Source organism: Lolium perenne, chromosome 3 (assembly GCF_019359855.2).
Source record: "Lolium perenne isolate Kyuss_39 chromosome 3, Kyuss_2.0, whole genome shotgun sequence".
Lineage (NCBI taxonomy): Eukaryota > Viridiplantae > Streptophyta > Magnoliopsida > Poales > Poaceae > Lolium > Lolium perenne.
The window spans coordinates 72,810,217-72,825,299 of NC_067246.2; positions in this window are offsets into that span (position 1 = coordinate 72,810,217).

A 15,083-nucleotide genomic window follows, 5' to 3' on the forward strand; every position below is an offset into this window, starting at 1 on the left:
AATTAATATATTTTTAATTGTGTTGGTTAATGGCTGCATGAGTCAAAACACCTCTACTCCACAACTACCGAGAAGGCTAAATCGAAACTAACCTGTGCATGTGGCTGCATGCAAACGGAAGAGGCGTGGGATGCGCAAAAGGTGGGCCTAACTGGGGGTCTTTAACCTTCCGTGATTAAGTGTTACAACTAACGAGAGAAAGTTATGGTGTTATAGCTGTTACAATGAAATTATCTGAGCCTATCGGTGGCCGTCTTGGTCCCAGAGTTTTTTCTTCCAAGCCCAATAAACCGGTATGGAGGGAGTACTATATACTCTCTCCGTTTGATAATGTAAGATGTTTAAGCAAGCTAGATTAACTAGCTAAAATGTCTTACATTTATAAACAGAGAGAGTAGATCATATTCTAATGGAACGTCGGAGGACAGACACACACCTAGCAGTTTCTAGGGCTACTCTCGCAAAACCTGCCTCCTTGTAAGCTTCCAGAGCTTGATTATACTTCCTCTGTTCTAGATTATACTTCCTCCTTCTCAAGTTAGGATGTTTATAGTTTTTAGTTAAAGTTAAACTTCTGAAAGTTTGATCAAATATTTACAAAAAAAATCAACATCTAAAACTTTAAATGCATATAATATGAAAATATATTTCATGATGCTTTCTAAAAGTATTAATTTAGAATTATAATGTTGACGTTTTTTTCTATATAGTTGGTCAAACTTTGAGAAGTCTAAATATTATAGGCATCCTATTTTGGGATTGTTGTGGGTATACTTCATGGGTGTACCATCGACAGTGCCTAGATCCGGCAAGCCCGGGTGGCCCACAGATGGTGATGTGGCATGTGGCCCATCGGGCGGCCCAGTTGCTGTTGATCCTGACGGATGAAGTCCGGCCCAGGTAAAGGGAGCCGGATCCGACCGACCTTGAGGAGGAACCCGGATCCATGAAGGCCCATTAAGGAACCCGGATCCGGTACGACGTAGATAGGAAGGCGGATCCTTAACGTGCACGGCAAGATATTGTACCGTAGTTAGGCAACCTGTATCCGGCTAGAACTCTCCATGTAAACCCTAGATCCGTGCGCCTTTATAAGCCGGATCCCGGGAGCCCTAGAGGCACAACCACAACTCATTGTAACAACGCGAAAGCGTCCAGATAATTCTAGACAAGCAGCAGTAGGCCCTGTCAACGAGCAGGTGTTCCGAAGCTGGGTAAATCGCGTACCACCGTCCCGTGTGCACTCCGCCCTATGGCCCCTACTTCTTCTCCCCCTCGTGAGGATCCCTCCTCCGAGGTACCGTCGATTAGGCAACGACAGGGATAGAGGGAGTAAAATTAGAAGACCAATTCACTAACACCAAGAAAGTTTATAACTTCCTCTCATTAACGACTACATGCATCAATAGTTTCACATGCATGAGAGAAGGGGGAGAAATAGTGAACATTCGTTGGTGGAGAGAGGACAATAAATAAAAGAGGGTTTATAATTCCCAACAATTCTAAAAAGCTCTCTAGCCTTATAATCCTGAACGGAGGAACTAGAGTGTAGAGGAACTATGTACTAGAGGCTAGCTAAGAGTGTGGTGACCATCTTACTAATTAGTATCTCCTCTGTTGAATATTAACTGTTGATTTTTTTATATATACGCATGTATATAGATGTGTTTTAGTGTGTAGATATATGTGAATATACATAAATCCGCGGCAACGGAGATAGTAGGATATGCATGCGGAGGGAGGTGAATATCGTATTTCAAATTCCTTCTCACCTGGTTGCAATAATGAAATCACGATTTATTAAGATAAAGAGACCCCTTCATTATCTGAAATATCACTGCCGATTAGTATATCGTATAGGATTTGCCAGGAACATACGATGGTCGATCAGTTATTTTAAGCAGCTGATTTTTTTATATATATCAATGGGGATCCTACAATTCTAAAATGTATCGAGGAGGTTGCAAGCATTTTGGCATCGACTTATTCTACTTTATAACGTACTGCGATGATGGCTTTATATTCCATACAGTAGTCAATGAAACACGAACTTGAAGTCTCCCGGAACAAGCGAATTTCGAGCCATGGATTAAACTCGCTAATGATGTCGTCATAATAGCAATCGCCATCAGTTTGTATTAGAAAAATAGATCCTATGTTCACATCTGGACAAGGATAAAGGAAAAAAAAAAGATTACATCATTTGACAGCGCAAACTTTGCGAAATTTAGAAAGTCTGAACATCACTTCAGAAAGCAGCAAGGATTACTTTACGCCGCATTATGCTATATTTGATGACTCCATCTATGGAGGGTGCATTTCACCGTTCAAACAAATTATAAGCTTGTCTAAGTGCTGTATGTATGGATCGATGTAACTTTCATGTACTGCGTCATCGATTGGTACACCTTGATCAAGCTTTATAGCTTGGATCATATCTCTAGCCAATGGATCTATAGAGCTAAAGATGGGACAAGGAGGGAGGTTGGTCATGGACATGGAGAGATACTACTAATGAAACATGCAACTTTTACAAGTTGGTGTTTGCTCCTTTCATTTGGCATATTATATTATGATTATGATGATCTCCTCTAATTAGAGATGTGTACCCTTTGGGCATGGATTGGAGACCCAGCTAAGCCAATGAGCAATGGGCAAGCTCGACTTTGCCACTGATTAACAACTCCTTTTGTGCTCCAATAGAAGGAGCATTTGAATCTTACTTTCTTGATACCATCGGTATATGTCGTTTTCATGAGCAAAGCAAAGCGAGGAAGCAATGGACACCAAGTTTTTGGAGGCTATACTCGTCAAAATTCTATTCTCCACCCGGCCGGACACTTTCAGAATAATTATGTTTGCATGTTTCTTGTATTCACTGATGTTGCTTAAGAAAAGTATTCCCTGGTGGTCAACCATGAAAAACACCGCACCTGTTTCGCTCGTATTCGTTGAACGCCTGGTGTTTGAGTTAGTAGTCCATCAAAGCTCAAGCCTTTTCGTCTGAAAGAAGTAATCCATCAGACTATCCAAGTACAAAATGAGCAGATGGTTTGAGGAAAATGGCTAACGAATTTTCCTCTTACATAAACTGCCGCCATGCCATGCATGCATGTACACTTTTTAAGGCAGAAAAGAGAAAAGGAAATGGCAACATGTGAAAGAAACCAAAACGAGTCCTGATGGTGTTTATTTTTTCTCAGGATGAGTGCACGCACCCTTAAGTTCAGGCATAGTTGGCCACCGGCCAACGCGCTAAGCCGCTAACCCATCCCTACAAAAAGCGTGCACCGTGGAGAGATCGATCAGCTTAATTTTATCTCACTATACTAGTACAGTACTCCCTTAAGATCTACTAGGTATCTCTTAACAGATGATGCAAAATAGGGCAGCCCAGAATAGTTTTAGGGCGCCTGCTATTGACTTTTACAGCACCAAACTTTATTTTCCCATACAAGATGACGCAAAATAGGGCATCTGAGGAATTCTAGATGATGTAAAATAAGGCATGTTCACCACTTTGAACTTGCATTTCGGCACTTCAAACTCCGATTTCAACACTGTAATCCATTTTGACAGTTCGATATGTTCAAACTTGACTCCGATGATACATAGAACTCGATGTCGACTTTGACACTACATAGATTGACTCCGATACTTAATAGTTCGACAGACAGCAACATACACTACACCTCGACACCGACAAACACTAGACATATCTATACTGACACTGACACCAACACTTCTACACACCCTACACGAGAAACTACTAGGAAAAGCCTCATTGCCGACACACCAAATTTGATCATTGGCGACGCACCAGCGCACGCCGGCCCAAAGCCGCGCCGACAATAGAAGAATACCACAGGTGCAGCTCTGGACCGGTGTGTTGGCGGTATTTCCTGGACCCGGCAAGACTTGTTCTAGTTTTATCACCAACACGCTTGCCAGGACGTGCGCCTACGGTATTGTGTTATCACCGGCACGCCTGCTAGGATGTATGCCAATGGTATAGTGTTATCACCGACGCGTCTTAAAAGCGTGCGCCGACAGCAAATATCACAGACGTGCACCTTTTTTGCCGCAACATGATAACCCTGGGCCTATAGCTATTTTTCTAGTAGTGAATTCATCCTAGAAGTCGTCATCATCATCACAGAGGGGCAACAAGTTCATCCCAGAAGTCAACGTCCGATAAGGAGATGTTGACAATGGAAGGCCAACCTCCCCCAGGATTTCGAAGCTCGCTTCTTCTGTACGTCCCTTGCCCTCGCAACGTAGAACTCCATTTCTGCATGCACGACCTCCGAGTGCTCACGGAGGAACCTCGCCATGGCCACCACCTCATCGGACTAGAGGGTCTGAAGCTGCAAGAACGCTCGGCGATTCTCCCTCTCTTGTCCGCGGGTGACCATCCGCACCTCGAGGGTGAAAAACTCAACCTTCTGCCGGCTCCCCACCTCAGGGAAATCAAGCACTGACCGCGGCTGGCCTAACCTCCATGTCGTCGCGTCGTAGCACGCACGGTGAGTGTCGGGCCACCAACACTGGCCATCAGCTGTAATCCTGACAGTGTAGCGGTCGGACTTCCTCAACCGAACACCGTGGAAGCCCGTTGAGCTCCTGGGCTGGCGGTCAGGTGGCATCCCGATGCGGGGCAGTGTGATCCGAACGTGAATCACCGCGAATCAGGGGGGACGCGACGCGGGTGGCTACATGAGAGGAGGCGGGTGTTTAAGGGTGGCGGTTAGACGATGCGGGGCGGTTCAATTTGTTGGTGCTGCAAATTTTGTATGACTTGTTGGAAAATTCTGCATCACCAAATACCTATAGGGCATCCATTGGAGCATTTTTTTTGTCAAATGGTGCAAAAGTTAGCTTTTAGGACACCACCTATATTATGCATTATTTGTTGCTCTCACCAACTGTCATCTTTTTTATTTAATAATAACTTGTAACGACGAGTCGTCATCTTAATCCTTCAAAAACCAACCGCACAAGCCACAACCAAACATCCGACACTAGTTAGGCAGCACAAGAATATCCCTAGGGAATCCTGCGATGCATTCTCCTGTCACCGTACGTCTCACCCTCCCAAAACCCACCGGTTTGCAGGCATCCCATGCCGCTGCCCGTGTCGTCGATCAGCTTATCACAAACTGGGTGAGACCGTGAGAGGCTATCACGCCACGGGTCTCTGGTTTCGACTCAGAAATCGGAATCCGCTGCACCTTTATCCATTTTCCCTGGTGCTATCATGACACCGACGAGACGCATCATGGGCGTAGACTATCTAGTCTAGGAAAAAAAGAATGGTGGTCGGCCGTGGAACGTGGATTCCTTCCCGTCCGGTCGCGTCGTCGTCTATGTGCGTGGCCGGCCGGTGGCTGGTGGCCGCTCTAGCTCGTCTTTCCCCGTTCGTACTCCTCGCCTTTTCGTTTTCGCGTCGGATAAAACTTTCTTCTGGTCCATGTCTGTCAAAACGAGTCTCACAAAAAAATTTGTCTGTCAAAACAACCAGGCCGCCGCTACTTCTATTTTGACGGTTTATACATTTTCTTTCCTTGTGTGTGTGTGTGAGAGAGAGCGCTTTCATCAAATTCTTTTGACTGACGAATGTTTGGCGTGTCGATGGGTCCTAGTTTGCTAGTGTTTGTGTTCCTCGTCGTTGTCGATCTGGCGAAGGTTTCACCGCCGTTCGGAATAACGGTACTCCAGCTCCTCCTTCGCAGCGGCATTGACTGCCCCTGCAACGACGCGGAGCTTGTGAGATTATGTTACTGCAATATTTCGTGGTGGTTTGGAGTTTCTTCCATATGCGGTGAAAGCGGCGACACCGGTGAGAATTCGGTGAGTCGTCGACGACTTCGAGTGTTGTTCCTGCTGGTCTCTTTACCTTCTTGCGGGCTGGGTTGCCGGCTTGGCCGACCGGCGCCAGCCCGACCGTCTGCAAGGATTGGGTCATCGCCCTAGCCGATGTGGTTCATTCGTCTTCTAATCTCCATCGTCTGCGGTGGTGTACCATTGCGGCGCTTCAACGAGGCTTGGTCCTCAATATATGGATCTAAGTAGATGAACCAGTGACTGGCCATGTCATCTTTGTTTTCCTTCGGAGGCACCGGCGTTTCGATGAAGATGGAATGTGCAGTTGCATTTTCTGTAATTGGTGGAGCAGTTTTAATACTTCTGGATGTTACTACTGATGTTGTTTTCCACTTTTCCTTATATAATAAAATCCAGATATTGGGTAAAGAAAAAGAAGTCCATTACGGGAGAAATTCTTGTGTGTTCGGAAATTTGAAACAAACGGAACATTTTTCGCAATGTGGCCATATGGCCGACGCTCACGAAGGTTGTAAGCGAGGGGCAAACTGGACACTTGCCAGTACAAATTTCTTGAGGTACATTATCACAAAAGTTATTATGCATGTGCTTTAGTATTTGGACTTCCTTTTTCAATATTCTTGTGTCTCATGTCCAATTTTTTTCTTAATTTGTCAAATTAGGTGACCTCTCGTCACCATTTCAGATAAAAATCATACTTATCGTGGTGAAGCCAAAAGTATCATACTTGCCACCTATCATAAAATTATTTTCTACAAGTAAGCAAAACTAATTACAATGTGATCATATGGAAGTTCATGGACAAGAATAAATAGTATGTGCTTCATGCAACATGTTTGATTTTTAAAGCTATGACCTTTTACATGGCCCGTCCTCGCTTGTCGCACATCATCTTGTACGAGAACACGCAGCCAAAACACGGACGTGGGAGCAGATATGATGACGCATGGTGAGACATGATAGTGAACTGCATTTAGAATTTTTTTTGTTGTTATAATGTGTGGAGGTGGAATGTCCGAGTCATTCGCAACGGCTTAGATATCGGTGGTGGCATTTTGGTAATCCTTTGTTTATAAAGAAATAAACTCAAGAAGTACATTTAATTTTTAAGAGAGTTCACACATGTCATGCACATCTGTACGTGGAACACTAGGTAGTTGTTTACTTTAAATGGGGGGAATTCTGGTGTACCGTTGGCGTTGCATGCATGGTATACCGCCTAGCTTGGTGCTCAAGGTATAGCTAGCCGACAGCGTTCAAAGCGAGCACATAGAATGCTAAAGCCGCTTAATTAGTAACGTCCTTCACCATATATTGTATAACCTGGCGTGGATTGGGGAAGGGGCAAAGACGATCCCAATTAGGCAACTACAAATAATAATAACAAAATAGCAGCGCCACAACGTATTCATTATGCCTCCTCTAGCAAAGTAGCAATACAGACTATATATGCTGATTGATTGAAATGAGCGATCTGACACACTGAAATACGTCTACAATTCTTTTTTTTAGGGTCACGTCTACAATTCTACATACATAATGTGAAAAAAACTACTGTATTTTTTTAATAATTCGGAATGGACTGATACTAATTTATGGATGCATAATTCTTGCCAGACATTTGTGCGGCAAATATAGGAACCATAACAACACAATCGTGAAGACACATACTTTTGTCTCTTAAAACTTGAAGGTTCTGCCGGTACGCAGAGAAGGTTGAGGCACTTGCATGTTTGGGGCGTGTACAATGCAAGATGCTTAGCACGGTGTTCATAAAAGTGAACAACCGTTTTTTCTCAAGCACTAATGTTTATTTTTATAGCACATGTGTCTAATTAAGCACATGTCCAATAAAATAAGAAATTAGTGCTTAAGCAATAGTCCTCCTATTTTTTTAAAGGCGACTTGCAATGTACATGTCTTTAGAAGTGTTGTACTGAACTAGTGTTTTTTCATGGCTGTAAAAGTCGAAACCGAACATTCTACAATGGTATTCGAAATAAAGGAATTTCACCGGTTCTGCTCAACTTGAACTAAGGGAATGTGACCAATCTAGATTCTTGACCACATTCATTTTAGATTTTAAAGTTCCAAGATATATTCTAGCCAGTGGCTTGTGAACCTTGTGAACTTCTTGTTATCTGATTCTTGAAATTTTATTTAAAAGGAGGGACATTTGATGTGCACACCAATACACCATTGTGTCTCAAAGTTTTGAAGTGAACCGACTAGCTTAGCAAGGAAGGCCATCTATTTGGCTGCGACGCATTTAGCTAACTGTACCTTTATGTTGATCTTGTTATAGTTTTACCGGCTACTCCCCCTGACCAGAAATTCAAGGCATGTTTGACTTTTTGAAAAATCAAATCCAAATTTAACTACTAACTTTGCAAAAAGCCATTTAAATCCTGGGCACCAGTGCTTTCATCGTATTAAAAAATAAAAATATATTTATGTGTTTAAATAAATTATGTAGAAAAATTCTAAAAGGAGTTGATGATGTATCCCACTAACGTACAAAATCTCAGTTACAGATGTTTTATTTTTTGAGCTACACAAAAATAAAAAGTCTGATTTCTTTTTGGAGATTTGAATCACTATACTCAGATCCACATATTTGTTTTTTTTGTGTAGCTCAAAATACACATTATTACCAGTTGAAATTCTACACGTTTGTGGGTTATAATACTAGCTATAACATAATTTATTTTCAGATTTTCTAAAACTTAGAAATATGATTTTTAATTACTTTTAGGAAAAGGGATCACTGGTGCCCATGTGCACCAATTCTCTAGCGAAGATTTGGTACACATGAGCACTCGGTTTGAAATATTTTAAAACTGTATTTTTATGTTTCAAAAAATCATAAGAATTATTCCATGAAAACATAGATATGTCATGAATACTCGTGCAAATTTTCGGTAAAAATTATGTTATATTTTTAGCTATAGAAAAAAAACTTATGGTTGTATAGGGACGATTTTTGCCACAAATTTGTCTTTTTTTTCTAAAGGTCATAATACAAAATATTTTCTTCCGAAATTTTTAAAGTTCATTCAGAAGATTTTTCTTATATGTATGTGCTGATTGTTGGAGATATGCCCAAGAGGCAATAATAAAATGGTTATTATAATATCTTTGAGTTTATGATAATGTTTACATACCATGCTATAATTGTATTAACCGAAACATTGATACATGTGTGTTATGTGAACAACAAGGAGTCCCTAGTAAGCCTCTTGTATAACTAGCTTATTGATTAATAGATGATCATCGTTTCATGATCATGAACATTGGATGTTATTAATAACAAGGTTATGTCATTATGTGAATGATATAAATGGACACACCCAATTAAGCGTAGCATAAGATCACGTCATTAAGTTATTTTCTATAAGCTTTCAATACATAGTTACCTAGTCCTTATGACCATGAGATCATATAAATCACTTATACCGAAAAGGTACTTTGATTACATCAAACACCACTGCGTAAATGGGTGGTTATAAATGTGGGATTAAGTATCCGGAAAGTATGAGTTGAGGCATATGGATCAACAGTGGGATTTGTCCATCCCGATGATGGATAGATATACTCTGGGCCCTCTCGGTGGAATGTCGTCTAATGTCTTGCAAGCATATGAATAAGTTCATAAGAGACCACATACCACGGTACGAGTAAAGAGTACTTGTCAGGAGACGAGGTTGAACAAGGTATAGAGTGATACCGATGATCAAACCTCGGACAAGTAAAATATCACGTGACAAAGGGAATTGGTATCGTATGTGAATGGTTCATTCGATCACTGAAGTCATCGTTGAATATGTGGGAGCCATTATGGATCTCCAGATCCCGCTATTGGTTATTGGTCGGAGAGAGTACTCAACCATGTCCGCATAGTTCGCGAACCGTAGGGTGACACACTTAAGGTTTGATGTTGAAATGGTAGAACTTGAATATGGAATGGAGTTCGAAGATTTGTTCGAAGTCCCGGATGAGATCCCGGACATCACGAGGAGTTCCGGAATGGTCCGGAGAATAAGATTCATATATAGGAAGTCATTTTATGAGTTTGAAAATGATTCGGTGCATTTATGGAAGGTGCTAGAAGGTTCTAGAATATTCCGGAAGAATGTCACTTTGGAAGGCGGAGTCCCGAAGGGATTCCACCACCATGGCCGGCCAACCCTAGGGGGTGGAGTCCCAGGTGGACTCCACCTATGGTGGCCGGCCACCCCCTCCCAAGGGAAGGTGGGAATCCCACCTCTAGTGGGAGTCCTAGCTTTGGTAGGTTTCATGTCATATGGAAGGTTTTGGTTTGGGGTCTTATTGGAAGACTTGTAGTCCAACACTTGGGGTTCCACATATATAATGAGGGGCATAGGGGAGGGGGCCGGCCACCATAGAGCCACAAGTTGGCCGCACCCCTTGAGGCCGGCCACCCCCTCTCCCAAACCCTAGCCGCCCCCTTCTCCTCCACCTCTCCCGCACGCTTAGCGAAGCTCCGCCGGAGTTCTCCATCGCCACCGACACCACGCCATCGTGCTGTTGGATTCAAGAGGAGCTACTACTTCCGCTGCCCGCTGGAACGGGGAGGTGGACGTCGTCTTCATCAACAACCGAACGTGTGACCGAGTACGGAGGTGCTGCCCGATCGTGGCACCGTGATCAAGATCTTCTACGCGCTTTTGCAAGCGGCAAGTGATCGTCTACCGCAGCAATAAGAGCCTACTCTTATAGGCTTTGGAAATCTTCAAGGGTGAGTCTTGATCATCCCCTCATTGCTCCCGTCTTCTAGATTGCATCTTGGCTTGGATTGCGTTCTCGCGGTAGGAAATTTTTTGTTTTCTATGCAACGAATCCCTACAGTGGTATCAGAGCCAGGTCTATGCATAGATGGTTGCACGAGTAGAACACAATGGTTTTGTGGGTGTTAATGCTCTTGTTATCTTTAGTTTGAGTACTTTGCATCTTTGTGGCATAGTGGGATGAAGCGGCCCAGACTAACTTTACATGACCGCGTTCATGAGACTTGTTCCTCGTTCGACATGCAACTTGTATTGCATAAGAGGCTTTGCGGGTGTCTGTCTCTCCTACTATAGTGAAGATTCAATCTACTCTTCTATTGACAACATTAGTATCACCGTTGTGGTTAATGTTCGTAGGTAGATTAGATCTCTCTCGAAAACCCTAAACCACGTAAAATATGCAAACCAAATTAGAGACGTCTAACTTGTTTTTGCAGGGTTTGGTGATGTGATATGGCCATAATGTGATGATGAATATGTATGAGATGATCATTATTGTATTGTGGCAACCGGCAGGAGCCTTATGGTTGTCTTTATATTTCATGTTGAGTAGTATTTCAAAGTAGTTGTAATAATTGCTACATGAGGTGAACAACCATGAAGACGACGCCATGAACCTTGACGCTACGCCGACGATGATGGAGATCATGCCCGAAGATGATGGAGATCATGTCCGTGCTTTGGAGATGAAGATCAAAGGCGCAAAGACAAAAGGGCCATATCATATCACATATGAACTGCATGTGATGTTAATCCTTTATGCATCTTATTTTGCTTAGAACGCGACGGTAGCATTATAAGATGATCCCTCACATTAATATCAAGATAATAAAGTGTTCTCCCCTCGTATGCACCGTTGCATTGTTCGTCGTTTTGAAGCATCTCGTGATGATCGGGTGTGATAAACTCAACATACAACGGGTGTAAGCCATGTTGCACACGCGGAATACTTGGGTTTGCTTGACGAGCCTAGCATGTACAGACATGGCCTCGGGACAACGGAAACCGAAAGGTTGAACACGAGTCATATGGATGATATGATCAACATGTTGATGTTCACCATTGAAGCTACATCATCTCACGTGATGATCGGTTTTGGTGCAGTGGATTTGGATCGTGTACCACTTAACAACTATGAGGGATGTTGTATTAAGTGGGAGTTCATTAGTAATTAGATTAAAACATGAACTAATTATCATAAACTTAGTCTGAGTAGTATTTTGAATTAATTTTGTAGTATTGTCATCCGTTTAATACTATGCGCTAGTCTTGTAATTGAGATAGAAATTCTGTTAAAATCTGATAAGAAACTTTACGGATTGGTACCGTATTGTTAAAGAATCAAGAATTGATTAAGTCCTATTGCAAACTTTTAGTAAACCTCACATTGTTGATTCAAAGAGCTATGGTTTAAATTAGTACCTAAAGTTATCTTGTCTCCGTGAAACTTGAAGTTCAAATCTGTTTGAAAAGTAAGGAGCTGAAAATTTAGTTTTCAGAAATAATCAAGGTATGAGATATATGTGATATCTAAGACCTTATTGCAAGATGATAGAATATAATTTGGTGAGACTACATAAACTCATAAGTTTTATGGGAATGTATGAAGGTTGAAGACGCCAGGCGTCACAATCCTCCAACTATTGGGGCACTAACAATATTCGCATATCCATGAAGTCATCGTCCTTAGTATGCACCGTTGCTAAGACTCGTCGTTTCGAATACTGAGGTATAGATTTTACGAGTGCATACAACGGGTGCAAGCCATATTTGCACATGCGAATACCAAGGTTAAAACTTTACGAGCCTAGCATGTACAGACATGGTCTCGGAAAGTCGTCATGATATAATGGATAAAATTATGAGTGAAATTGTTCATCATATTACAAAGTTACTAATAGTGAAATCTGAAACACTTGTCATATGATGATCAACTTAAAGTAAGAACCTCAAGGTTATTGGTATTTTACCAACAAACCTAGAAGTTAATAATGTTAAAGTGTTTTTCTGAATAATGAGGAAAGCTAAAAGAGAAAATGCAAAAGCTATTTTGGCAAAAAGAAAAAAAACTAGAAAGTATAGCTCAGGTGTATATAAATGATATACATGTTATGGTTGTATTCCTAGTTAAGTCACACTATGAAATTCTTGGGTATTAGTATTATATTGGTTGGTATGAAGTGTCATACAAAATAACGCAATACAAGAATACAATGGCCTAAGTGACTGACAAGGAATATGATAGAAATGCACGTCTAGAACAAAAATAAAGTGTTATTATGTTCGTCGTTAGCATTCTATCTAGCCCTTAGAATTTATAATAAAGAACTTAATAATTGTTATTTTGCTCTGGTCAAATAAAAACAATGAGTTGTTTAAATTATGACATTACTCCATGTACGATGGATAAGTTATTATAAATCTTAATGGTGAAACACACATACATAACACTGACGCTAAAATGCCATAAGGCAAATGATTTGAATTCCACTTATTTGTGGAACCGCCATTTAGGTCATGTTGGAAAGGAACGCATGAAGAAACTCCATGCCAATGAATTATTGGAGTCATTTGATTTATGAATCATTTGACGCTTGCAAATCTCTTCTAAAAGGAATGACTGAAATACCGTTCATAGGCCAAGTTTTGAACGGAAAACTAACTTAGTGGAAACATACATAATGATGTATATGATTCACTGGGCATAGTTGTGTGCGGGAGATTCTTCTACTTCATGAAAACTTCAAACAATGAATTGAGTATATATATATATGGATATATTCGATAAGGAAGAAGTTTGAAACATTTGAATGGATTCAAATAAATTTCAGCATGAAATGGAAATCATCGTAATAGAAAAATCAAATATCTATGATTGGATCATGGTGGAAATATTTGAATTACGAGTTTTAGCGAACATCTAAGAGAGTCATAAAATTGTTCTACAACTCACGTTTCTTGGAGTATCACAGTGATGATATAGTATCCGAAAGACGTATCCAAACCTTGTTGGATTAATGATGCCATTATATTTTTTGTGGATTATGCTTTAGTGACTACCGCTTTTACACTTAATAGAGCATCATCATGATCCGTTGAAATGACACCATACGAGTTATGGCATGGGTATAAACCCTAATAGTCCTTTCTTTAAATTTTGGTCTAAAAAGTTTACAACCAAAATCGGATGAATGTCTTTGTTGGTTATCCCAAAGAATTGATTGGGGATTCTTTCCACTATGAAGTAAACGACAAAAGTGTTTGTTAATATTACTTGCTTATTTCCAAGAAATTGTTTTCTAGCGAAGTATTTGAGTGGGAGGACAATAGAACTTGATAAGGTTTATGAACCTGAGCATAATGATCAGAGTAGCTTAGCATCGGAAATTGGTTCCGGAAGCGATCACGACGATCATGGCTCCCATGACTACAAAGTGTTTTAGCCATGGAGATCAAAGTACATATTGAACCTTGTAGGTATGGTTTACTTTGTGATCAAATAAATGATTTGTGGACAAAGGATTGTTTTTGAACAATGATAAACCAACTACAAACAAAGAAGTTATGATGGGCCCTGACTCCGTTAATATGGCTATACGCCATGAAATCCAAGATAGATGAATACTTTTTGAAAGTAAATGGATCTATAAAATTGATGGACTTGGATGAAATATCCTTGAAGAAGCTTGACTTGTCGAAAAGTTGTTTACGACAAAGTTCAAAGAATTGACTACGACAAGATTAGATCTTTCGTAGCAATGCTTATAGTCTATATGGATTATTCTAGTAATCACTACATATTTCTTTTATGATATATGTTAGTAGGATGGCAAAATACATTACTTATCAGAAGTATGTACTAAAGGTGTATACAAGATACAACCAAGAGTTTTGCTGATCCGTGGAATACTTGATAGATATACAAACTTCAATTTGATGAAGTAAGTATCGCGGAGTTGGAATCTTCACCAGATGAAATAGTCAAAGAGTTTTTGATTTTATCAGAGACGATGAAGAGGCTTGCATTTGCAAGAAATTAAGTGGGAGCGCTAAGACATATTTATAATACTTTATGTAGGTGACATATAGTTGGTTATAAATGATGTAATTATATACTTGATTAAAAGGTTTCATTGAGAAATTAATTTCAATGAAAGGATATGGACTGAAACATATCTAGTGTCAAGATCTATGAAGATAGATTGAAACACAAAATAAGTTTAAGTCAAAGTACATAGAATGGATATTGAAATAGTTCAATATAGAAATATTAAGAAAATGTTCTTGTCATGTGAAGTTTTAACAAGACTTGAGTGTATCTGATACTCAATGAGTAAAAACACATGAGTGATTATGGATCACAAATAAATATGTACACAATCAGATGTCCTGTGCTCTAAAATGTTATGAGCATATACCAGAATGATTCAT